This window comes from Lissotriton vulgaris, chromosome 2_1 (assembly GCF_964263255.1).
Source record: "Lissotriton vulgaris chromosome 2_1, aLisVul1.2, whole genome shotgun sequence".
In the NCBI taxonomy this organism is placed as follows: Eukaryota; Metazoa; Chordata; class Amphibia; order Caudata; family Salamandridae; genus Lissotriton; species Lissotriton vulgaris.
In genome coordinates this window covers 478869365-478894191 of record NC_141687.1, presented here as the reverse complement: position 1 = coordinate 478894191, position 24827 = coordinate 478869365, and the positions used below count along the sequence as shown (strand labels likewise).

Here is a 24827-nt window from a genome sequence, read left to right as displayed (position 1 = left end):
TTGTGTTGGATAGGCAGACATCCTTGGGACACTCGAATGCGCATGTTCGGCAGTGGAACCAAGGCTGGATGCTGGACGCTGGTGACATAGGCAATGTTGAAGCTGAGCTGGTAACTGATCCGCAGCACTGCCAGAGGCACTGCTCCCAGTAAATGCAGCATGCGTGCACGGTACTGTTCCACGTGACGGGGATTGTGCATGTGCCTGGCATGGCCTGCCATTGCCTTGGTGCATCTCGTGGAACCGGCACTCTTCTGTACTGTGGCAGTTGTGTGGAGGATATGCCGCAGCTCTGAGCAATGATTCGAATGTGTTTGCAAGGTTGGGCTGAATGGGTTGCTGTTTCCGTGACAGTCAAGGCCATCACAGTCAGGGGTACCTCAGACAGGGGCTTCTGTGTGTGAGGTGTGGATCCGTCGGATGGTTCCTTTGAGCAATGCTTGGTGAGGGAGTCATCCACATATGCCATGGCTTCTCTCTCAGGGTGTTCCAGGCATGTTCTGGGCCAAGGTCAGAGGTGCAGGTGTCCTCCCGCCTTCTTCATTGGAACAATGGAGCTTTCATCCCTGAGGTTTGCCTGATTACTACTTGCAGTTTTGGAATGTGATGTGGCTTCATGGCTTAGACTGGGACACGGCCTTGTGCTCATGGTGTACGGATGGCGATAGACACACAAATGTTGGCATGTGGTGCCAGGTGCCCTGCTGCTTTGTGCAATCTCACTCCGTCTCTCTCCCTCCCTCTCTCCCTCTCTTTCCTTTGTTGGGCGCATGGCACACCTTCTTCTGTTGGATTTCGTCATCCAGGCTACGTCCTACGGATTGTCCAGTGTAGACCTGCCAGTACATATCCGAATAGTTGTTTTGTCTTTTGTTTGTATATGTGTTTTGTGTTGGTGATTGCATTGCTGTATGCCTGGTTCTCCATTTTCTGGCAACACATGTATGGTGATTTTCCTGCTTGTGCGACCTCGGGCAACATATTTGTTTTGGGATTCGTGGTGTTGGTGTGCAGATTCTGGGTCCAGGTTTGGGAGTGGGCTGGGGGGGGGCTGGGTGTGGTGTCGGTGGGTGTTGTGACCCTCTCGGGTGTTCGTGCTGCTCCATGTCGTCTGTTTGTCTGCAGGTGTGGCTGTGGGCTGTGCTCCCTTTTGTGGTGCAGACTGTGGCCGGACTTTACACCAGGTCAGAGCAGGTGTACATTTCCTGCTGCTAACGCGGCTTATCGCGTGTTTTGTGTTTTGTTCGTGGTACTGTCTGGTCATTGTGAATGTGGTGGTGTGTTTTGGTACAGGAACGCCTACTCTTCATCTCATTAGCGATATTTGCGGGGGTTCTCTGTTGTGATGTATTTTGCGGCTGCTGTCGCAGGTAAACTGGTGCTGGGGGCTGTTAGCACCAGCTTGTGAATGGTGGGGTAAATTTATCACGACTTTAGCTGCATTAAAGTGACGTTAATTCGGCGATAGCTCCTTATGAATATACCCCCTAGTGTTTTGTTGAAAAGAAATTATGCACTGAGACATATCCTAATAGAAGGCTACTTGTCACTGTGTTTTATTCAGTGTTAGATGTTCCATGTCTTTTAGCTTCTGACAGATATTTTAAAAATGTCTATGAAAGAGCATTACACTACCTGGTCTGAAAGTATTAATGCTGCTTAAATTCACTAATTTGTGAGTGTCTATGGGTAGCAATCTTGTAATCCTCCAAATATTACCAAGCAGTTTCATATGAATGACAATGTTTCTATTATTCTGCTAATCAATTGAACCATAAAAGCTGTGATGTGCATTCTGAGGCAACAAACGGATTATCAATGATTTGCTCTGTTCCATACTTGAGAAAAGGTGATCTGTTTTGGTCACTGACAGGAAATGGCGACTCCTACATTTTTTCAGAGGACGGGTATCAATATTTCCACGGGGACCACCAAAATGGCATCAATTAGCCTTTTATAGATTCAGAAATGTATTTCATTGGCAATGAATCTAAGCTTCCTTGAGGTCCCCAGGGCCCCCCTCACTGCAGAGCCTTGACATGAGTTAGTGGTCTCTGTGTCCTAGTGCTCGCTGCATCTGCCTCAGGGAGTGGATTTCATGCAGGGTGAGGCAGCTAATGTGAAACTTGAGTGGGTTCATTGTATTAACTTACTCTGTTTTCACTGACTAGGCATATTAGATGATCCTTTGGAGTGCTGATTGCACTTTGCTGTCACATATATTTTGTAAACCAGTAAGTGTTTTATTTGCTATCAATAGTGTGTTTCCGTGCTCCTATCTCTGTTACTCTATTGAACAGGACGTGTGGGACGTGTGATAGGGTGCATAGTGCAACAATTGCTTTTAGGCTGCATATTGCAACAATTGCTTTTAGATTGCATATTGCAACAATTGCTTTCACAACCAGTTCAACTGTATTTAAATTCTCCAAAAACAGCTCCAACGAGGTGCCCCGATCATTGTTCAGATTCTCTTATCTCATAGTGTAGCAGATCTGCTGTTATTTATTTCCCTCTGTCTTTGCTTAATCTTAAACGTGCCATCATTTATTCGGTGGTAGGACATAATTTATCACTTGCCACGGCAGAGATGTATATTTCATTTATGAGTTTGTTTGTTGGCTGCAGCTGCTAAGGATGTATTTTGCCACCAAAAATATATTATTGCAATTAGTGACAACTAGCTGACTCTATGTACTACTGCATTCAGAATAACAACGTCTTTTGATGTATACTAAACAACATAATGTCTTCTGCTATCAAGAGCGCACGTTGTTATAAACACTTGGCGATATGATACTTTTAAAACTATAAGGGTTTTTCAACAATTAACATTTCCTTTGACTGGACTACTTTTGGGACCGTGAGTAAACTCAGTATATTATGTAACACTGCAACTGAAATATAAAAAGTACCCACAGTTGCGTAATAATATCATACCTTACTCCATGGGTGTAAGGTAGGGAGTTATTTTTCAAGGTGTTCCTGTTTCACTGTGTACTTTTAAAAAACTCACATTTGAAAGTCTAGACCAGGGGTCTCCAAACCGGTCCGGATCCATGCCAGATTTTTAAAATTACTACATGTATCTCAATGGGGATATCCAAAAAATCTGGCATTGATCCGGCCCTCCAGGACCGGTTTGGAGACCCCTGGTCTAGACCATAAAGGCCATAAAGCAGTAAATTACCTGGATGTGCCATTCAGTTGTCCTGGGAGAGATGCCAGTGTCAGACCGGAAGGAAAGGCAACCATGTATACAATGCACGTGATTGAAGTGGACTGGAAGAAGAGCGTGTGAACTTCGTGACATTATGCTTTCCTTGTGGCTGTGCACACTGCCTGCCTCCCGTTTTCTTCCTTCAAAAGTATGCCACACCACCGATTTATGAAAGGAATAGTAAAATTGCTATTAAAACCAAGCCCATTCTTTCTAGGTAATAGATGTCTCATTGTTGCTGAGAGCCAATGAAAGGTCAGCACAGCGTGACCTTGAAACCAACCTAAATTGATGCTCTCGCTCAAACATAAATGCTAAATGCAGCTGTCATTGATTGAACAAAATTGTATTGTGCTTTCTAACTATTTATGTCACATAAAGAGATTTGTTCCCGAGTGGATACAATTTAAGAGTTAGCTTACTTGAGAATTTGTTATTAATGAATATTCTGCAGCATGTTACCGGAAGGCATAAGAACTGGCCTGTCTTTTATCGTAGTTCAGTAAGACCATCGCGATATACAGTACCAACTTCTGATTTATGTGACAAAGGATAACACATTGGGAAAGAGTATCCTTAGCCAATTACTGCCCCTCATTCAGATACTCAATTATTGAACAATTATATAGCTCACTCAGAATGATGTTATAGATCACCAGTGTAAAGCACCATACCACAGAAGATTCAATTAAATAGCAATTTTAATGTAATGCAATTTATCTTTCTCTTTTGGCTATAATACGCCTTCTGGACTGTGGCTAATTGTAAATAACATATCATGTGTATTTGTAAAGTGCATGTTCACCCTAAAGGGTATCTGAGCCCTGAACAAGAGATGCTTACTGTTACCAAACTCAATTGTACTCATTTCATCACCCTCAGAATGATGAAAGGCTGAGTTTACCGACCAATATTTGAACCTGTGACCATTAAGTCAAACACAAGCTCCTACAGTGGATGCATTAGTCCACTAAGCCACCAGACAAATGAGCTGTAGACTTGCATATTTCCATTAAACCCCTCTCCTCTCCACAGGAAATCTCGACTAAAGTGGATTTATGGGGAATGATTGTACCATTATAGCCCACCCGCTGTGTAAGCTGCCCCCTAAGCCTTCAGTCTGTCAGGGAAATGTCAGAGATGTAGAATGGACATTCTGGCCCTGCTTGGGAAGTGTCTGAGTGATAGAATGGACATTCTGGCCCTTTAAGGATAATCAAAATGTGTTTGTTACTCGATCTTTCCAAGTTTCAAATTCTGAGTGCTTTCTATCCCCCTGCATGTTTTGGCCATAGTTTTGCACCGGTACAGAAACTCGAATTTGACAAAATTAGTGGCTGTGGGGGTAGTGGCTCTTCAGCCTTTAGATATTGTTGACAGCACATGTCTCTCTGGTGCGGTGGAGTGGTGCAGTGACTTCGCAAGAGAGAAAAAAGAGGGCATGATCCAGTGCTTAATATGTCAAAATGATGGGTCTCATTTATGAGGAATTGGCGCAGGGCAGCACCAAAATTGTTCTTGCTGCGCTGCACTGTGCCAATGTGAAAGGGAAGGAATGCATCATATTTATGCAATACAGTGCATTCCTGTCCTTCCCCCCTGCACTGGCCCACAATTTGTTGCCTAGTGCAAACATACACACCCCTGCACCATGGTGCTAAATGCCTCTGTTGCAGACAGGATTGTTTTGGTGCAGGAAGCAGAACCTTCCAGTACAAAAACAACCCAAAGAGGTGTTTTCCTCTTTCCACGTGTGCCTCACGATGCAGCACACATGGAAAGAGGAAAAAAAACAAGAAGAAATACAAATATTTCTCCTCATTATGCCTGCTCTGGGGAGGTGTAAAGTGTTCATGTTGTCCCAGTTTTACATGATTAGATAAATCTGGGACAGCATCAAAATCCATGGTTGCTGCATGGGAACCCCCACTGCAACGCCCATGGAATGCCTCACTGATGCAAAGTAAGGCAAGGCAATGCCTTGCGCTGCTTTGTCTTACTCCATATCTATAAGGCTCTCGAAGCCTATGGAGAGTGGCTTTGCATTGATTCATACATATGATTGAGAGTCTTGTTCCACTGGAGCATCAAAAAAAGTGATGCTCTGCTGGTGCCTGACTCATCAATAAGCCCCCAAGTGACAGGGCCACAGTCAGGAGGACAGTGCATCTTGAACCACTCTTTTCCCCAGCCAACGCTGCTAATGATAGTAGCAACACAGCTACTAACTACCACACTCCTACAAGTGTGACAATTCAGACTATTTCAGCCCCCTTAAGCTATAAGAATGGCTTGGGCGGCAAGTATTAGTCATTTTAAATGTATATGCAAGAATCAATAAAAACCACATATGCAATACGATTAAGGATCGCTTGAATTTTCTTTTTAAACCATCTTTTACAGATTGTGAGGGCACAATCCTTCACTTTTCTCCATACTCATTTTAAATGTATATTTGCTAGCTGCTGCTGTGCTCACCTCTAACGTAGACAAACCGTGCCACCATGTGCAAACAGTCATACCTGCCAATGTTGACAATTAAGTGCTGCTGCTGAGCACTGGAAACCACCAGCTGGAATTAAGCACTTGCATGATTACTAGAATAATGTGAAGTTGTGCCCTCTACTGCTTTAGTTTGTTTCCACACAATAGGCTGTGCCCAAATTGGGTGACATGGGAGCAGTATATTGGTAAAACTTCTGTGGGCTTAGGTACCCTGTACAATTATAGTGTCTTAGTGAGCCCATTGTGTCCTCCTACAAAAGGTATGTGTCAGCCACTTGGAGAGATTTGCACCAACTTTTGAGAGTGGATAGCACAGTTCATATCGATGGACCACTTTGAAACAATGAAGGAATTTCTGTAGATCGAAAGCCGTTTAGATGGGCTCTGAGAGAATGACAGTAAATTAAAACAATGGAGACCTCCTTGATGGGGACTCATTTAGCTCCTTTGAGTCATTAAAATCTGAACTAATTATCGGTGGCCAATCCACAACATCCACTTTATATAAATGTATTAATGAGAAGATGGGGGATGACTTGGCCAAACACTTCGAGAGATGGCAAACTAGCTTACAAGCTGGGCAAGGTGAGTGTGAAAATTCCCTTTTGTTTAGCCAAAATATATGTATCTCTGCCAATTTGCAGGTACAATGCTTTAAGACTTGGTGTAATTAATATTTTACTCTGGCGAGTATCGACCGATGGGGGGGACTTCGGGGACACGCTGCCCCCGGTGCGGGTTGTTGGCAGCAGATAGCACTCCTATGTTTGCCACCTGTTCTGGTCTTTCTCAATTGTTGGTTAAAATTGAACAGCGTTTGGAATCCATACTGGGATATGTAGTATTACTGACCCTACAGGTTATCATGTTAGGGATTTCTAATCAAGAAATGGAAGAAGCAGATCGGAAAATGGTGAACATAGCAATGGCGGTATTTTGGCTTTGTTTGGCCACGGTTTGCTCGATCGAAACCCTCCCTCGATACATGTCTGGTTTAGTAAATTATTATTTATATACGATTGGGAGATATCTGTGTTTAGAAGAAGGGGGAGTAGGGCAAGAGCCAAAGGCGAACAGATTTGGGGTTCTTTAACTAAATGGTTGAATAAGGACTAATTGTTATGATTGAATGTATCCCTAGTTTGGTATGTTAGTATTAGTCGCTGTTTAACAAGCCGTGGGTGGGGGGGTTTATAAAAAAAAAAAATTTGGCTCAGATATGGGTTTTTCTTTCCTGTTTTTTTATATGTGACTATATGTTACACTGATTTGTTTTTTTCTGTATTTTATGTCCAATAAAAAAATATATAAAAAAAATCTGAACTTTCTCTTCCCCAGTTGCAGCTCTTTGGATATATTGGCAAGTGCAGCATTGCTTGAGAGGTAAACTAGGGTGAAATTCAATTCATCACTCAGCCTCACCAGTTGTGGACTACCTTAGCCTGTGAGGTCTTTCTAAGGGTGGTGTGTCTAGTATTTACCAAATGCCTATTGACAATTTATACTCATGTGAAACTTGTTTTGAGGCCTAATCCTATTGGCAGGAGTGGTTAAAAGTGGAATACTTGGAGGGCGACTGGAAAGGAATATTAAAGTATAACGATCACTCGTTCAGAGAAGGGTTCTTAAAGTTTGCCTATTTTAAAATTCTGCATAATTGGTATTTGTCTCCTTGAAAATTGTACAAAGCTCATCTAGTTTCCATTTTGGCATGATGGAGGTGCTCTAGCCCAGCATGTGATTTGTACCATATACTTTGGTCATGCCCTGCATTAGATACATATTAGCGCTGTATATGGGAAACACAAAGTGGAACTAGTTTTATTTTGTTTTAGGAGTCAGACAAAATGGCTTTGTTACAAGACTTAGTTGATTTGGATAATATGTCTTCCTACTGGCGAAGATGGATGTCAACAGCTCTTATAGTGGCCAAGATCTGCATTTTAGACATTAGATTACGATAGCCGAGCTTCATAGGTAGGCTACGTGTGAATGCCAAATACATGGTTCAGGATAAAATACATCTTTTTGATAAGGTTTGGGGTCCCTTTTTGAGGCTTTGTGATCATTTACATTTTTTCTTTAGCATGGGACTACTTCTTTTATCCGTTAAACTGGGATGGTGTTAGGAGTGCTCTCAATTTTAGTATTAGAGTCTGGTATAATATGATTTTGGCTTGTGGTGGGTATTTTATATTATGTTTGTTTATGGGGAGTACGTTTTATGTGGGGGAGGGTTACCCTAGGTATTGCTTAAACTGTGATGGTTAAATGTGATTGCTCTTCTATTTCTTATTGTTCTTTTTTTTCGCTCTCGCTTCTTTCTTTCTTATGATCTTATTATTCCTTATGGGTATCTTATACATTTTAGTGTTCATATTGAAGTGAGGTATACTGTGGCATACGTTCTGCATTAGTACAGCGCTTTTCGTGTATAATTAAATAATAATAAAGAAATGTATAAAAAAAGAATAACATTAAAAAGTGTTGCAGCTACTTAAATACCCCCTTTCATCACCAACATAGGCAAAGAGTGCAAAACGACGAGCAGCATATCTGCTGCATATGTAGCCAAGACATCCGTTTGTGTGCTGATAAGTGGGTGGTAGGATGGAAAAGAGAAATAGTGACAGGTAGCAGCAGAGAGAAGTGGCAGAAGTTGGAAGGAGAGGAAAAGAGAGTGAGGCTGAGGAAAAGACAGTGAGATCGAGAGGAAAAAATATTGTGTGGAATTGATGCACAAAAACACAGAAAAAGGAGAACGGTGGGAAGAGATTTCACATGATATGGCTGGGGACAGGAAGTAGAAGAAAAGGGATTGAATAGGGCAGCGTGTTTAACATCATAGTGCATAGGGCAAAGAGTGGAGAGTGGGAACTAAAGAGAGAACCAGACCATGCAGGTTATCCATAGAGAGCCAATGAGTGAATTGCATGGGACAACGAAGCAGGCTGGATTTGTAGCTAGTCAGAGCCTTGGGTGTCCAAAGCCTATTTACTAAGGTTCGTCAATCACTTTGCTAGAATAGAGAAATCAAGACACCAAGCATAGTCTTTGTTGAACAGTTTAAGCATTAGAGTGATTAGAGTGAGGCTTTTCCTGGAACAGACAGTACCAGGCCGATGCTGAGAATATCCTGTTGGGAAGCCCTTGCTGAAATAGTCTCTGTTATGCACTAGCTTTAAATATTTATTTTTCCATTTGTTGGAATAGTGTGTTGCGCATGATGCAAGTATCCTCTATGAGATATTTACTGGAAAAGTCCACTCAACCCGTTGACCAATGAAGACCTTTTCTATTATAATCAGGTTGCCCATTCTTCCAGTAGTGTGAGGCATTTGCTTGAGTAGTCTTTACGAGCTTTGTTCTAGAATAGTCTGTGCAGGACACATGCAGCCAGTCGGGTCTATCTAGACACATGCAGACACACTGGGCTGCAGGATGTCTTAGCTAGAATGGACCGTTCCGGACGAATGTCAAAAAAATCTTTGGGAATCATTAGCATGAACAGCAGTGGAAGGAACATTCTGAACACCACACTACAATACTGCGAGTTGGCACAGGGTGAAAATAATAAGAAATAGGGATTCATCTGTGGAAACCGAGTATGTTGGCACATGAAGGAAAGTGTTTTTCAATAACTATGTCAGCACATGCTGTTCATCATCTGTCAAAATTGTTGGTTAATGTGGATTAGACACTTGCAGAGACTTGTGTGCGAGACACATTTGTAAAACGGCTGAGATAATCCTAGAGATGTTTTCCCAACAGTCTGTGCCAGGTATTTTCTAAAATAGTCCATGATGGACAACCTGTTCGAGGGAGCATTTGTGGGAATTGTCTACCAAACATTTTACTGTAAACTTTGTTCATAGCACAATGAAAAAATTGATTATAGGGGTCATCAGCAGCCCTGGTTATTTCTAGGTACATGCTGAAAATAAACGTGAACACTACTTGAAAAGTCTCTCCTACCCACATGCTGAGGAAGCGCTGTGAGGCATATCAAAACAATCTGTAAGATTGTGTTCTAGAAGAGGCTGCCAGACTCTGTGCATTTGTTGGCAATATTTTGTCAGAGGTCCTTGATGGCAAAGGTGTGTGAAATTCACTGGGTCCTTAAAATGTATGAACGAGTGTACTACTGGTGCATTCTGTCCTGGAACGTGCTTGGAGGATTCTTTGTGAGAGGACATTTCCCGGGATAACCCGCGCAAGGCACGCGCTGAGAATACCCTGTGCTGAGCGCAGGCTGAGAGAGGTCACTTAGAGGCATATGATGGGGTCGTCTTTGCTAAAATCATGCCGAATATGACCAGAAAAAGCAGGTTTGTAAGATGAGGCCTTTTCCGGAATCGACAGTGCTATGTGATAATGACTACTGTAAAATCCTATACTGGGTGAGTCTTTTCCAAAGGTCGAGTTGTAGCCTTTGTATTCTGGTAGCACAAAACACAAACTATTATTTGCAGGGTCTAAGCATGCAAAGTAGCTTCTGTCATGCATATCTTGCATCTATTGCTTCATAACTGTGCTTTACGTGGACACCTACCTAGCTGCATATCAAAGACTTGTTGTCTGTACTTCGTTTTCAAGAAGATAAGCCACAGATCCCAATTGTAGGCATGCATAGGGATTCTCGCCTCAGGCTGCAACGCGCAGCTGCTCATCGGAAAAGTCAGCCGCCTTGTCACATTACTTCAGGATGCATCAATAGTGCATCGAATTGGAATCAAGTATTAGGACATATATCTTTAAAATAGTTTTCATAGAGGCACACGGGGAAGAAGCTCCTTTCAACTTAATCTGCATTTCCTCTATCGGACGCCATCTTTTGTCTTTTCTCAAGGTAGAGATAGGTCTTGCTGGTGACGAAGACACACATATCCACGTCGATCGGTCCTCTTGATTGGGATTTAAACTGCAAACCACCTGGAAGACAACTGGTAAACGCAAGACACTAAAAAAACAATGTCATAGTTGCAAGTAAATCACAAAGGATTGGAAACGCCTGTTGTAAAGTGGGTCATTAAAGTGGATCAACTCTGCCATTTTGGCAAATTTGGTTATCTTTAGTTACAGCGATATTGTTTAACCTGGGATGCAAATCAGTGTTTTGAGGATTACAGTTAAGGCATTTTTATTTAGGTCCCGCTCAACAAAAAACTTTCCTTCGAAGCAGCAGAATTTTGAGCAACACATTTTGACATTGTTTTGCAAGTCTTCCACCTCTGCTGATCAAGTTTGCATCCTGAGATCTGAAGAGGGCATGACTTTAGGATCTAATCCACCTTGCCTGGCTGTGATGCAAGGAACAAAATGGTTTACCTTTTTCAAAGGCTTATCACACTATGCCTATTTATAGAGTGGCTCCTCTGTACAGAAATCCTTTAGTGGATCATCTAAAACAAATGGAGTAAATGTCCACATAACACAAGAACGAAAATGAAATGTAAAATTCAATTCAGAAATCAAATTGTACAGTTGGTAGAAGACCTCCCGAAGCATTTAAATAAGGAAAACACGCTTGATTAAGTATTTCCTTCTTTGAAAATGAAATTGTACTTAGAAATAAACTAAAACTAAGATGGATAAAATTGTAAAGCTGAGATTAATATTGTCTGCACTACTCAGTAAGAAAATTGTGTGTTCAGCGATTGCACAACAGTATAGCTTCAGCGACTGCAGTGCCATGATTTTTTGTCTTCCGATACGGAGTTGTGGGAAAAAATATATTTACCTTAGACTGTTTAGGTTCAGTTTTCACTACTACAATGTTGTCCTGATTGGACTATGACAACTCCCTAGAATGAGGTATAGCAATCGATTTCATATATTGGTTATAAATCATTCAGAAAAATATTGCTCACTTGCTGACTTATGTGATCCCATTTTGCGCAATCTCTCCCAGCCACAGTGATGGACAATTGAAGAACTAATACATTTAAAAAAACTTTTATAGCTCATAAGTGTTACTATCAATAAGCATCTTTTAGTAATTAAATATGAAACCCTCTGGCTCAGTAGAGACAGTTAGAAAGTTCAGACATGATCATGGCACATCTTTATAATAGCAAAAGGAAGGGCGGCTTAGTTTATTTTGTACCCCTACTCTCATTATGGACTGTGTTATCCTCAGAACCTTAAAAGAGCCTGGACATGTCTTTTGTTACTGAGTAACTCACTGGGTAGATAGAAGTCAGTGTCTACAGGCAGCAGGTGTTTGGATTGTTTTGCCTTCCTGTCCATCTAAAAATGCCTTATAATAATCATTGGGTGAATCATCTTTGGTCACCTACGCTAAAAGTAACCATTAATATCTTTGTCACTGTGACTATCTTTTGAACTGCTGTTGACATTTTACTAAGTTGTCCATCTTCTACAATTTGAATTGTAGAATCATTATTCAGTTATGTTATTCATTCTTAAAATAATTGATACAGTGCTTACTAATTCTCTCTCATCTGTTGGCCTTAGGACTCCTGAAGATTACTGTAAATATGAATGTTGATATTGAATGGAACACAACCCCATTGGTTTTCTCTAATTATAGTTTGTGCGTAGATGTACATTCATGAATTAACTAAGGTTGGTACTTTACTAAACAATTTTTCCAATTTATATAATTTGCCAGATTTTTCAAGACTAAACCTATAAGATAGATCACTTGTACATTTTACCTGCAAATAATGGGCATGCATTGGAAACAGTGTATTGATGAAAGTATATGGCATTTTATTCCATCAGTATTTGTATTAAATGGGTTCCTGATTGAGGGGGTGAAACCCTACTCAAACAGCTACCACAATTATTTTGAGAGTAAAATGCAAGTAAGCCCCAAATTAACTTGTACTTAACCCTCTGGTAGCTTGTTACGAAAGTAGTCAGGCTTAACTTAGAGTCAATGGGTTATGTATTTATGCTGAACTTCACACACCAGTTAAGAAAAATAGAGTAAATTGAATACATTATTTGAGACCCAAACAACAACAAAAAATCAGTCTAAGAGGATATATACACTTTTAAAGATTAAATGTCAGTATAGCGCCTGAAAGCACAAAGCACCACTCCTGGTTAACTGGTCATGCAAGACTGCGTGAAAGTCACAAGTTCATGCTACCATGTTGGAGTGCGGGTTGGATACAGGTGCCAAGTTAGTCCAGCTGAAGACTTACCCTCTGAAGTCTAGTGTGAAGATTCCAGTTCAGGTAGAGGAGGCTGTGAAGAGCAAGGAGAGCTTTGTGGATAGTCGCCCTGGTAAAGCAAAGAGCAGGCTAGGTGTCATAGATGGTTGTTGATGTAGTGCAAAGATCCTGTCAGGGATCGCGTATGGTCATTGCTCGACCTTCACGGTGGTGGTCACGGTGGGCTGGCGATACTCTAGCGCAAAGTGCATATCACAAGTTTCTAGGTGCCACTGGTGGTTGCTGTAGCATGAAGTTAGATTTACCAGAGCCTCGTATTAGCAGGCAGAGTGGCCCATAAGATTTTGGTATAAACAGGCCAGTTTGTAGTCATGAAGAGTCCAAAATGCCAGGATTTCTCCTTTTCTTGGGGAGGGAGTATAACTGATGCCATATCAAGGGTCCAGGACCACAGTTAACCTCCTGGGGATCAGAAACTCACTCCAGCAGAGGCCAGCAGGGCTCAAGCAGGTCCAGGCACAAGTCCAGACAGCAGGTGAGCTGGGCAGATGCAAAAAGGCCTCTGGAACTTGTTATGTCCCTGTAGCTCGGAACTGGAGGTCAGTCAACTGACCTTTGGAGTCACTTCAACTTGGGATGGAGGGTGCAGGTCCAGTCTTTACTCTCATCAAGCAGGACAGCAGGCAGCATAGCAACAGAGTAGCAGGGTATCAGAGTAGCAGGGCTTCTGGCAGCAGAGCAGCCCAGCCGTCCTTCCGTAGTATCCACAGGTCTATAGGTGTACTGAACCTGTCTGATGTACTTAGGGTCCAATATTTATACTTGGTGCCAGCCTTGAATTAGGAGAAGGCTCTGGAAGTTTCCACTGCAAAGGTGTTTGGAATTTCCTTTCTCCCTGCTCTGGCCCAAGATTGTCTGAGGGCACAAAAGACTAATCTCAAACATTTTGTTGGTGTGCTTATGCAGAGACTTTGTGATGTGCATTTGTGGTAGGTCTCAGTTCCTCCTCTTCATCAAGTTAGAGATGGCCCATCCTGCCAATGCTCCCCCCTCTGTTTCACTGCCTGGTAGCAATACACAAAGATCAACTGCCAGCTACACCTAGTAATGTGACCCAAGGTACAGGGTGCAGGCACTAAATGGTTGGGACAAGAAAAGGCCAACTTTCTTGAAGTGATCAACTTTACTATTGAAAAGTGTTTTTCACTATTTTAGACACCATACCTGACATTCCTACTTGCTCCCAATTGAAATGTATCACTTAATAATTGTAATAAAGAACCCCAATGTTATCCTATGGAAAAGCCAGGCCTTGTAGTAGTGAAAAACACATTTAACAGTTTTTCACTACCAGGACAGGTAAAATCTAAAAGTACATACCCAGCATTTAAATACACTGCACTCTGCCCTAGTAGCTGTGTAGTGCATATTCTAGGAGTGACTGATATGTATTAAAAAAGAAGGTTTAGGCAGGCTTAGGCCTTGCAAAAGGTTTATTTTGTCAGGTCAAGATGTCAATTTTAAACTTCACACACAGGCTGCAAAGGCAGGTCTCAGACATGTTTAAACGTGGGTGGCACAATTGGTGCTGCAGGTCCACTAGTAGTATTTCATTTAAAGGCTGTGGGTACATGTAGTATCGCTTTACTATGAACTTACAAGTAAATTAGATGTGCCATTTGGATGTAAGCCAGTTTTACTAGGTTTAAAGGAGAAAGCAAAGCACAAGCACATTAGCACTGTTTAGCTGTAATAAAGTGTACAGAACCTTAAAAGCTAAGGGAAATGGGTCCAAAAAATAGGATGGTGAAGGAAAAATGTTTGGTGATGTCCCTACAGAAAGGGACAAGTCCAATAATACTCAATATCGGCGAATCCACAACCAAGACCCTTTCAACCATGCACATGTGCTCAGGAGCTACATGAAAATCTGCACAATTCGCAGCCTTACCAGGTATATGAAGCATTATATAACTATTTTAACTGGAGCACTTAGAAACATGCTTAAAACCATGTAGGGATATGAGAAGTGGTATTTAAATACCTGTAATAAAATATATAGCATATAGTCGAGACAGTAACTGTTAGACCTGTCAGCCTAAGGGTAGTCTTCCCCCAAACCTTTTGGATTCAGCCTTTTATTTTGCTGAATTGATTTTTGTTGGTCTTAGGACTCTGTGCATTTTACCTCTGCTAACCAGTGCTAAAGTGCTTGTGCTCACTCTGTAAAACATGGTAAAAGTGGCTTACATCTCATTTGCATAATTGATTTACCTGTAAGTCCCTAGTAAAGTTGTATGCAAGTTCCCAGGGCCTGTACAATAAATGCTACTAGTGGGCCTGCAGGACTTATTGGGCCACCCACCTAAGTAGCCCCTTAAACCATGAGCCAAGGCTGCCGTTGCAACCTCAATGCAGTTTTTAAATGGCAATTTCACTTATCAAAATCACCCCTTTGCCAAACCTTAAAAGTATCTTATATATATATATATATATATATATATATATATATATATATATATATATACATATATATATATACATATATATATATATATATATATATATATATATATATATATATATATATATATATATATATATATATATCCCAAAAAGAATCAAGTTGCCTTGCAAGGAAACGCCAACTCAGATGTGAATTTCGCCTTCGTTTAATGTGGGCAGCAAACACGACACGTTCTCTCTGCCAACAGTTGAGCCAAACATGTTTCGGGCCGACGCCCTTGATCACTGGCAGCAATCCAAAGTTCAGGCAGCTGTGTCGACTTTGTAAGTAAAACCCCGCCCTCATAGGACTTTTATATTTGCCAATGCATTCTGGGGTAAGTAGTCATCTGAAAACCCAGTGGTTGCTGTACAGTCCTTTGTATGCCAACAATTGGCAAATATAAAAGTCCAATGAGGGCAGGGGAAATTCACATCTGAGTTGGCGTTTCCTTGCAAGGCAACTTGATTCTTTTTGGGATATATATATATATATATATATATATATATATATATATATATATATATATATATATTTGTCACCCCTAAGTTTGCACTTGGGTAGGCCAAAGGGCAGTTTTCATTATAATTAAAAGGCTAGACATGTACTTTTAGTTTTATGTGCCTATGAGCACTCCCTTTCCTATAGGATAACATTAGCTTGCCTTATTACATTTAATAAGTGCTAACGTTTAATTGGGAGCAGGATTGGATTTCATGTTTGATGGCTGAGAAATTGTAATTTAAAATCTTCTTTAATGGTTAAGTTGTATTTTCAGTTACACTTTTGAAAATTCCACTGTCTTAAATATTTGCTGCCTGTTCCTGATGGACAGTTGTTTATTCCTCCTCGGCAGCCACACAATATAAGCATTATGTGTGCCTTTAAGGACATAATTGTTCAGATGGGGGCTGTGCAGGGCTCAGCCGCACTTGCAAATCAAGAAATGGGACCCTGCCTTCACAGAAAGAACGTGCCATAACTTCATTGTTCATGCAGCCAGCCTGGAATGAGGGCAAGGGAGGCAGAAAGCTCCAGTCGCTTCAATGGAAGTTCTCTAGAAACGTCTCCTTCAAAGAATGCCAGAGATATAAAAATATATAACCAGAAACAGTGGTTGCTGTGAAAAAAATACATATAATCAATAGATAATACTATTATACACAATGGCAATCAAAAAAGTTGGTAACGAGTATGTCCAAATGAGAAGCAAGACCATATACAACGTGATTCTCATAAATTCTGAATGTTTAAATACATAAATCATTAGTTATATAAAAAAAGTGCACAGTGTCCCCTTGTGAACATGGAACCCACAAAACAGTCTGTGACATTTTGTGACATAGAAAAATGGTTTCCATAATGACAAAGTCGACCATCAAAATAGTACATAATAAATCCAGCCTTCTAATATGGTGATAGAGACTTGCGAATGGTTCACTTTAGGTATTGTCTGACAATGACCGCCATGTAACAAAGCATACCATTACTCCGCAAGTCAGGACAATGGTATGCGTTGTTACAACGCTGTCATTGTAACAGCTGCATTCTAATTGCATGTGTTGTAATTGCATGCATGGAAAGATGGCATATTCCTTCTCCTTGGACTCTGCCTGCAGACTTGCCGAACTAAATATCTACCTTCTCAGTCCCATTTTGTTAAAATTCCTTCCAAGTCTAAAGGTAAGTGAGTACTGGAGCCCAATTACATTCTGTATCCGACATGCGCTCCGTTGCAGTTGACCATTTTTTTTACTTTAAGCAGGTCTCGCACGACTTGATGTCCATGACTAATACTTTGATCTTATAGGCATTAGTTTTTACCTTAAAGTTTAAGAATTTATAATTCTGGTTCTACTGATTGCATTTTTACCATTTTGGTTTCAAATAATTTATTAAAATTTACTCTATTTTTCAAAATTTGTGTGGGATTTTTCTTGTGCTATTTTTTCACTATACTGCTGTTTATGTACTGCATAAATACTTTACACATTGCCTGTAAGTTCAGCCTGACTGTGTTTGTGTCAATTTACCAAGGGATAAGCACAGGTTAATTTAGTGATAATTTGTGGTTCACTCTGACAAGGATTTTAGCTGTAGTCCGAGAAGGGTTAACGCCTCACTCAGCCAACAACCCAATTTCTTACAGTAGCATTATGGCATTACTACAAGCTTAAACACATGGAGAGAGTAGCCATAAGTCAAGAATAGAAAAAGAACATGTATCTCTCCAGGTTAACGGTCATCAAAGTGGCACGTGGTGCATTCATACAATGAGACCGTCCCCTTCAATTTGGCCTCTCAAGGTTTAGGCAGGAAAAGATATTATTTTTCAGACATAATGAAATTGTATTTTGTAGACTCTATATGATTTCACATTTATGCATAGTTTTTGGTGAAAGCAAGGGGCATAGATAGAATGTAATGTAAGCCTTAGAAAGCATGAGCCAAACCGCTTGACCGCTCCCAGTACAAAGTATTATTCCCTCACAGGTTTTAAAACAATCAGGAATTGTGAGTTTTTTACACAAACAACGTTTATTTATTAACCGCAAACAAATAAGCGTTAATGTACAAGCTTCTTTCAATACTATCGTGGAAACTAAGGCGTTCTCTTTAAGTATCTGACACATTTGGTGAGGTACTACCACACCAGCAATTCCATACTGCAGGGTGTAGTATTTATCAGGGGCCCTATTAAAACCTAAGGCACATTTTTCCTGTTTGTGGCATCAATCAATCAAGCATTTGTAGAGCGCACTACTCACCCGTGAGTGTCTCAAGGCGCTAATGGGAAGGGGGTAGGCAGCTTCTGGTCGAACAGCCAGGTCTTGAGGGGTCTCCTGAAGGTCAGCAGGTCCTGGGTCTGGTGTAGGTGGGCGGGGAGTGTGTTCCATGTCTGTGCAGCGAGGTGGGAGAAGGATCTACACCTTTAAATAGGTTCACCTGGTGCAAACAGGTAAAGAGTGCCTTTTTACAGTGAATGCACTGGGGCAACACATTTATGTGAAATACAGAGCGCCTGCTTCAAAGCCTCTCCGTGTTTCACTGTTCAGTCAGCAACCTGCCTGCACTTTAAAGAGGGATTAGACATATCTTTTTAGGTGGGTACAGTGAGTGACTGCACCCGCCTGCAAGGGGATGTCTGGGGGTCTTCAGGACCACCTTTCCCCACTTCTGAGGGCTACATGAGTAGGTGCACTGACAGTGCTCCTCCTCTTTTTTGCACCTCCTGACAGCTTCTTAATATGTCCATAATATGGCGGGGGCAACAAGGTAGAGCGATTTTCCCTTGTGCTTGGGGTCATGTCCCCACACATTTTAGGGAACGTCCTCTTGAGATAGCGCTGGCACTACATGTGCATCAGTTCTATCTGTATTACAGAAGGGCCTGCAAAAGTGTTTGATCCTCCTTCCATAATACCAATGTACCCCTGGGCCACACATGCCCGTTGCAACCCGCTGGGCGCTTTGAGTAATACTGCTCCAGGTGCGCAGTTACTTCCCCATCTCTAGTTTTAGACCTCAGAGTGTGGACTAGCACAATTGTTGATGAAAAGACAAATTTCTGCGGCATTCCGAACTGTAGTATGCATTATACACCTGCAAATTTTGCAATATGTGTTTACTATTGGAATTCAAACAGGCAAAATGCATGGGTAAACAAGTAGCGCACCGGCTGTCATATTGATTTGGGTGCAAACTTCCAATTGCTCCAATCCGTAATTTCTGTAGGGAATGAAAGGTGTTTCAATTTCCAGAAATTATTTTTTTAATAACTCAGTGGTTTCAGCCCTTCCAAAGCACCACCCATTGTACTGTAGCAAGCGCGTGCGAAAGAAAAGCTTTTGGTGACAAAGCAAATCAATTTTACTCATACTGCTTTCCCATTATTTTTCTCAGGGAAGCCGATCGTTCTTATTAAGATTTCTTAAATATATGCATGTTGGGCTTCTCTAAAATTAATTTTACATTGAGCAGCCGCTGTTGAAAATATTAAAGCGCCCTTATTTTGCAGAATATTTTTTTTCTAATCCTTAGGATAGAGAAACTTGTTTTTCCACTGCCTGGACTGATGCCAATAAGAATCTGGATGACACATAAAACAGACTAAATTTTCGAAATATTCTGCAAATAAACACATATGCCCTTTGGATCAAAGAGTTTTTTTGTGATTAGCTGTACATTGAACCAAAGCATAGTGGTTAATGTAATACAGCTTAGATGCAGTTTACCTTGCACGATTTAATGTACATTGTCAAATGCTATAAACTTAAAATTCCCTGTTAGCAGGTATATAGCTACATGTATATTCCAAATAACATAAAGCGAATGTTTTCTTATTGTCAAACAGATTGTAAAATCAAGAGAGATGAAAAGATTCATGTATGAAGAAAACTTATTGTATGCAGAATAATAATCGAAACAAACCCTCTTTATCAGCGCTGATACAAAGCCTGCAAATTATTGTGGATAGCAAATAACATCACAAGAAAATAATTTATAACTTCAGAAAATTATTTAGAGATATTTGATTACCTTTTTGACATCAACGATGTATGATGTTGCCAATTCTCTTTAATAAATATTTCCAACATTTAGCCTGAACAAGTTAAAGGTCTCTCATTAACTTAAAATCGAGCTTCTTAGTGACACACGTATCCCTACTGGTGATAGGGATTGTGAATTCACCGATGAGACAGAGTGAAGATGGGAACTTCCTTTGTCCATGATCTCGACCTTGTACGTGCCAGTGCAACGAAAACCTTTATTTTACTAATAAGCAGTTTTTTACAGAAGAGCTTATAGCTGCCACTGCCAGCTACTCCTATGAATAAAAATGAACTGTATCAATGCAAGCGAGCTCTATCTGGCAAGTTTGCAAAATTTCAATTAGACCCTCGTCTCAGAGCAATCATGAAAAATGTATGAACCTAATTTTTTGCCTAGCGTCATGCAACATTTGGCATGAGTTCCGATGCTAAATTAGGATTTTGTCATTACTTATATACAAGAATAAAGTGAAAGTGTACTACTTCCTTTCTCTTGGGTGTATGTATAGTTTTATTTAGTTAAATATATATAGCTATATATATCTATATAATTACCTATCCTATCTATCTATCTATCTATTCTATCTATCTATCTATCTATCTATCTATCTATCTATCTATCTATCTATCTATCTATCTATCTATCTATCTATCTATCTATCTATCTATCTATCTATCTATCTATCTATCTATCTATCTATCTATCTATCTATCTATCTATCTATCTATCTACATATATCTTTCTATCTATATACATATATACATATATATATATATATAGTTGGCGCTTCGGTAAACATGGATGAAGGTTTACTACCGAAACGCGTCTGTTAAGCAGTGTCTGTTTGGTTCTTGAATAAATAACCCAAACTGTTTCCCGCAAGTGCTTTTTATCCGTTAGGACATTGTCCCTTGGTACGGAATTGGAGCGGAGAATTTTACGAGTGGGTGCACCCCCACTCTCTGGAGCACCCGCCTGCGAGTGCGACGTCCTGGTGTTCAACAGGAGCAGATATATATATATATATATATATATATATATATATATGGTATGTCTGAGTTCCAAAGCAGGCAGGCGCAGCGCGTACGGCCACACGAACAAACAGGAACCAGCGAGACCCAGGAAGGTGCAAGTTTTTCTTTATTTAATTTTTAGCCCAGCACCAGTCCGCCATGACGCGTTTCGGTTAAAGATAGCCTTGATCACATGACAATGTCATGGGGGCTGACCACCCATTTAAAGTGCAGGAGTGCCATCACATGTTATGGAAAGTGAAAAAATACTTTACTTTCCAAAGTGTTACAAACATTATATTGCAGCATAAATGCAAGTATTGCACAAAAAGTATACAAGTGGATAATCTGTGTTGCAAAATTGCGGTATAATACATTTTAACACTCACAACTTGTAAAACCTCAGTAATCAAATGATATTGTACGAATTCATGGCAACGGCTAAAAAAACTTCTAAAAGGAATATAAAAGTTAAAAGCCAATAAATAATTATAAATAATTATGTTGCCATTAAAATTCCATCAAGACACTACTCCATATGCAAGTTAAAACAAACAGTTGTGTGGAGAGTGCAGGTAAATAACAGAAAATCTCTGTCATGGATTCAAAATTGTTCAGAAAGCATAATGCCCAAGTGGGCTGTACAAAATTATCGAGGTAAAAGGGTACTACATTTCTATGTGCAAATACGCATAATTAGTTCAAAACATGTATAATGGCTCTAAAGTGCTACCGTGAAAAGTGCAGAAAATGTTAAATCATCGATCTAATTAAAGATCATTTACAGTAAGGTCAAGGAGGGTCCAGGGTGCATGTTATGATACCTTATCTCTAGTTCAAATACATATTTACAAAATAATCACAGTACTGAGGAAAAAAGTGCAATGTGCATATAGCAAGATGGACAAGTTACTAGAGATAGGTGTGGCAGTCCTCCCCAATATTGAGCCCTTGCGGTGCCTTGGTATCAAGTGATATGATGTAACGAGTCTCTAATTTTCGAAGTAGGGACTCTCTATCACCTCCTCTCCTCTGGGGAGGAACACAGTCTATCACATAGTATTTCAAAGTTGAGGCATCTTTCCCATGTGTTTTCTTAAACTGCCTGGCAACTGGATATGCCGTATCTGCATTGGTGATAGCACGCAGATGTTGTAGGATTCGCTTGTGGACTTGAGAGAGAGAAGTAGAGAGTGAGTAGTAGAGAGTGAGTAGTAGAGTGAGTAGTAGAGTGAGTAGTAGAGTGAGTAGTAGAGTGAGTAGTAGAGAGTGAGTAGTAGAGATAGAGACTAGTAGAGAGTGAGAAGTAGAGAGTGAGTCCTAGAGAGTTGTAGAGAGTGACTACTAAAGAGTGAGTAGTAGAGAGAGAGTAGTAGGGAGTGAGTAGTAGAGAGTAGTAGATAGTGTGTAGTAGGGAGTGAGTAGTAGAGAGAGAGTAGTAGAGAGAGAGTAGTAGAGAGTAGTTGAGAATGAGTAGTAGAGAGTGAGTATTTGAGAGTAGTGGAGTAGGAGAGAGTAAGTAGTAGAGAGTAGTGGAGAATATTCCAAAGTTTGGCACAGCACCACTTGCACAATAAGTCCAATCAAATCATATCACTTAGAGTCCTTATTGAAGCGCTGAATCTTGGTGTATATTCAAATGCGTTTATTTTCCTTAAGTTTATGTACCACAGCCAGCCGAAACGTTTCGTTCTGTACAACAGACGTTCTTCAGGGCATTCTTATTTCCTTCAAGTTATGTCGGTATCCTGTTGTCATATAACTAGATATTTCTTCCAAATGTTAGACGAGACCTAAGTACATTCTTATTCAAAGTGACTAGGTATCAATTTTACCCACACAATTCGGGCAGACTTGAGTAATTTATAGCATCCTCAAAGTCAGTCTTTCAAAAATTCCAAAGTATAGGACATGATGATCCAAATCCAAATGTTTCTCAAGAAAAGTCATTTTCAATTGTTCGGAATATCGGTGTTTGGGCATATATGACCCAGGGACCCCCAGTATGCAAGGGGAATTAGTCCCCCCTCTGCAAATGCGCCAGTGACCTGCGTTGCAGAGAGGTGTAAAAATGGGCATAGCCTCATTACACCTCTGTGCAATTCAGCCCCCTGGCGCATACTGGAGGTTCCAGGTGGGCTAGTTGGCCCCCAGGGACCCCTAGTATGCAAGGAGAATTAGTTCCCCCTCTTCAAACATGCACGGGGGCTGTGTTGCAGAGAGGTGTAAAAAAGGGTGTGGCCTCATTACACCTCTCTGCAATGCAGCCCCCTGGCGCATACTGGAGGCTCCTGGTGGGCTAGTTGGCCCCAGGGACCCCCAGTATGCAAGGGTAATTAGTTCCCCCTCTGCAAACGCGGCAGGGGGCTGCGTTGCAGAGAGGTGTAACAAGGGGCATAGCCTCATTACACCTCTGCAATGCAGCCCCCTGGTGCATACTGGAGGTTCCAGGTGGGCTAGTTGGCCCCCAGGGGCCCCCAGAATGCAAGGGGAATTAGTTCCCCCTCTTCAAACATGCACGGGGGCTGCGTTGCAGAGAGGTGTAAAAAGGGGCGTGGCTTCATTACACCTCTCTGCAATGCAGTCCCCTGGCGCATACTGGAGATTCCTGGTGGGCTTTCAGGTCTTATATAGTTAGGAATTAGCATTAAAAAACCTTTGAAATTCATTGAAAAAAAAATAGGTTTCAGGCCTTATATATTTAGGAATTAGCATTTAAAAAACCTATGAAATTCACTGAAAAAACCATAGGTTTCACACCAGTTATAGTTAGCTGAAAATTTTACTGACATAAAACCATTGAAATTCCCACTTTATAGTTAATTGGACTCACTATAACTTGCGCGCCTGCAATGCACTGCTGATGACGTCACATATTACATCACTCATGACATGGTCAGTGACATCACTCATGACATCACTGATGACACCATCCTTGTGACAGAGTGACAGACCTCCTTTCAGTGTAATGTAACCCTTGAAACACATATTCAAAAATAGAAACTAACATTTTCAAAAAAATAGAGATACCCATACCAGTTACAACAACCAATTCAGTAATACCACCATCAATATACACATCCACTCATTCCACAACAGTTCTATATAGTCACTCATACACATATTCACTCATCATATGTAGTGAAACACCTATACCTCCTGTTACGCACCGACAGTCATCCAAAAGTTACTCACACGCATAATCACTCATGCAAATAAACTATTGAATATCCATTTATTTGCATATACTTGCGCCAGGATACTCTCAAGTAATAGAGCGCGCTATAAAATGGTTTATACATACATACATACATATACAGCTATACACACACTACCACCTTACTTCTAAGGAAACTTACACATACTTACTCTCTTAAACAATCACTTATAGAAACACATACTTATTTAAACAAGAACTCTTTCAATCCCTCACTCTCACATATACTCACTTATATACATCAATACTCACATATACTAGATTAAAACATATGTAGTTACTGATAAAGACACTAGTGAGACAGTCATTCACTCACTAACACACACATATACACACTCATCCACCCATACAGTCCTCCACATATGCTGTCTTCAAAACACATACAAACAGTGAGTCAGTCATTGATGCATCTATGTGCTAAGTAACACCCCCACCAAACCATACAGACACTCATACTGACACTAAAAAAAACATCTAATAACCCATATACACACATGTAGCTACTCACCAACCCATGCATCCACTTATACACAAAGTGAAACACTGATACAAACATTTAAATATTTAAACAATACTCGCTAATATATGTATTCACTAAGATACACTTAATAAGCCAGTTAACCAATCATTTTTTTTAAAAAAACATCCATTAAGACACTTATTTAAA

General features: G+C 40.5%; 1 protein-coding gene across 1 annotated transcript in view; it reads left to right on the top strand.

Moving 5' to 3' along the window:
• Positions 1-24827, top strand: part of TMEFF2 (transmembrane protein with EGF like and two follistatin like domains 2) — an 804247-nt gene that overhangs the window by 156380 nt on the left and 623040 nt on the right. The gene's annotated exons all lie outside the window — the stretch shown is intronic.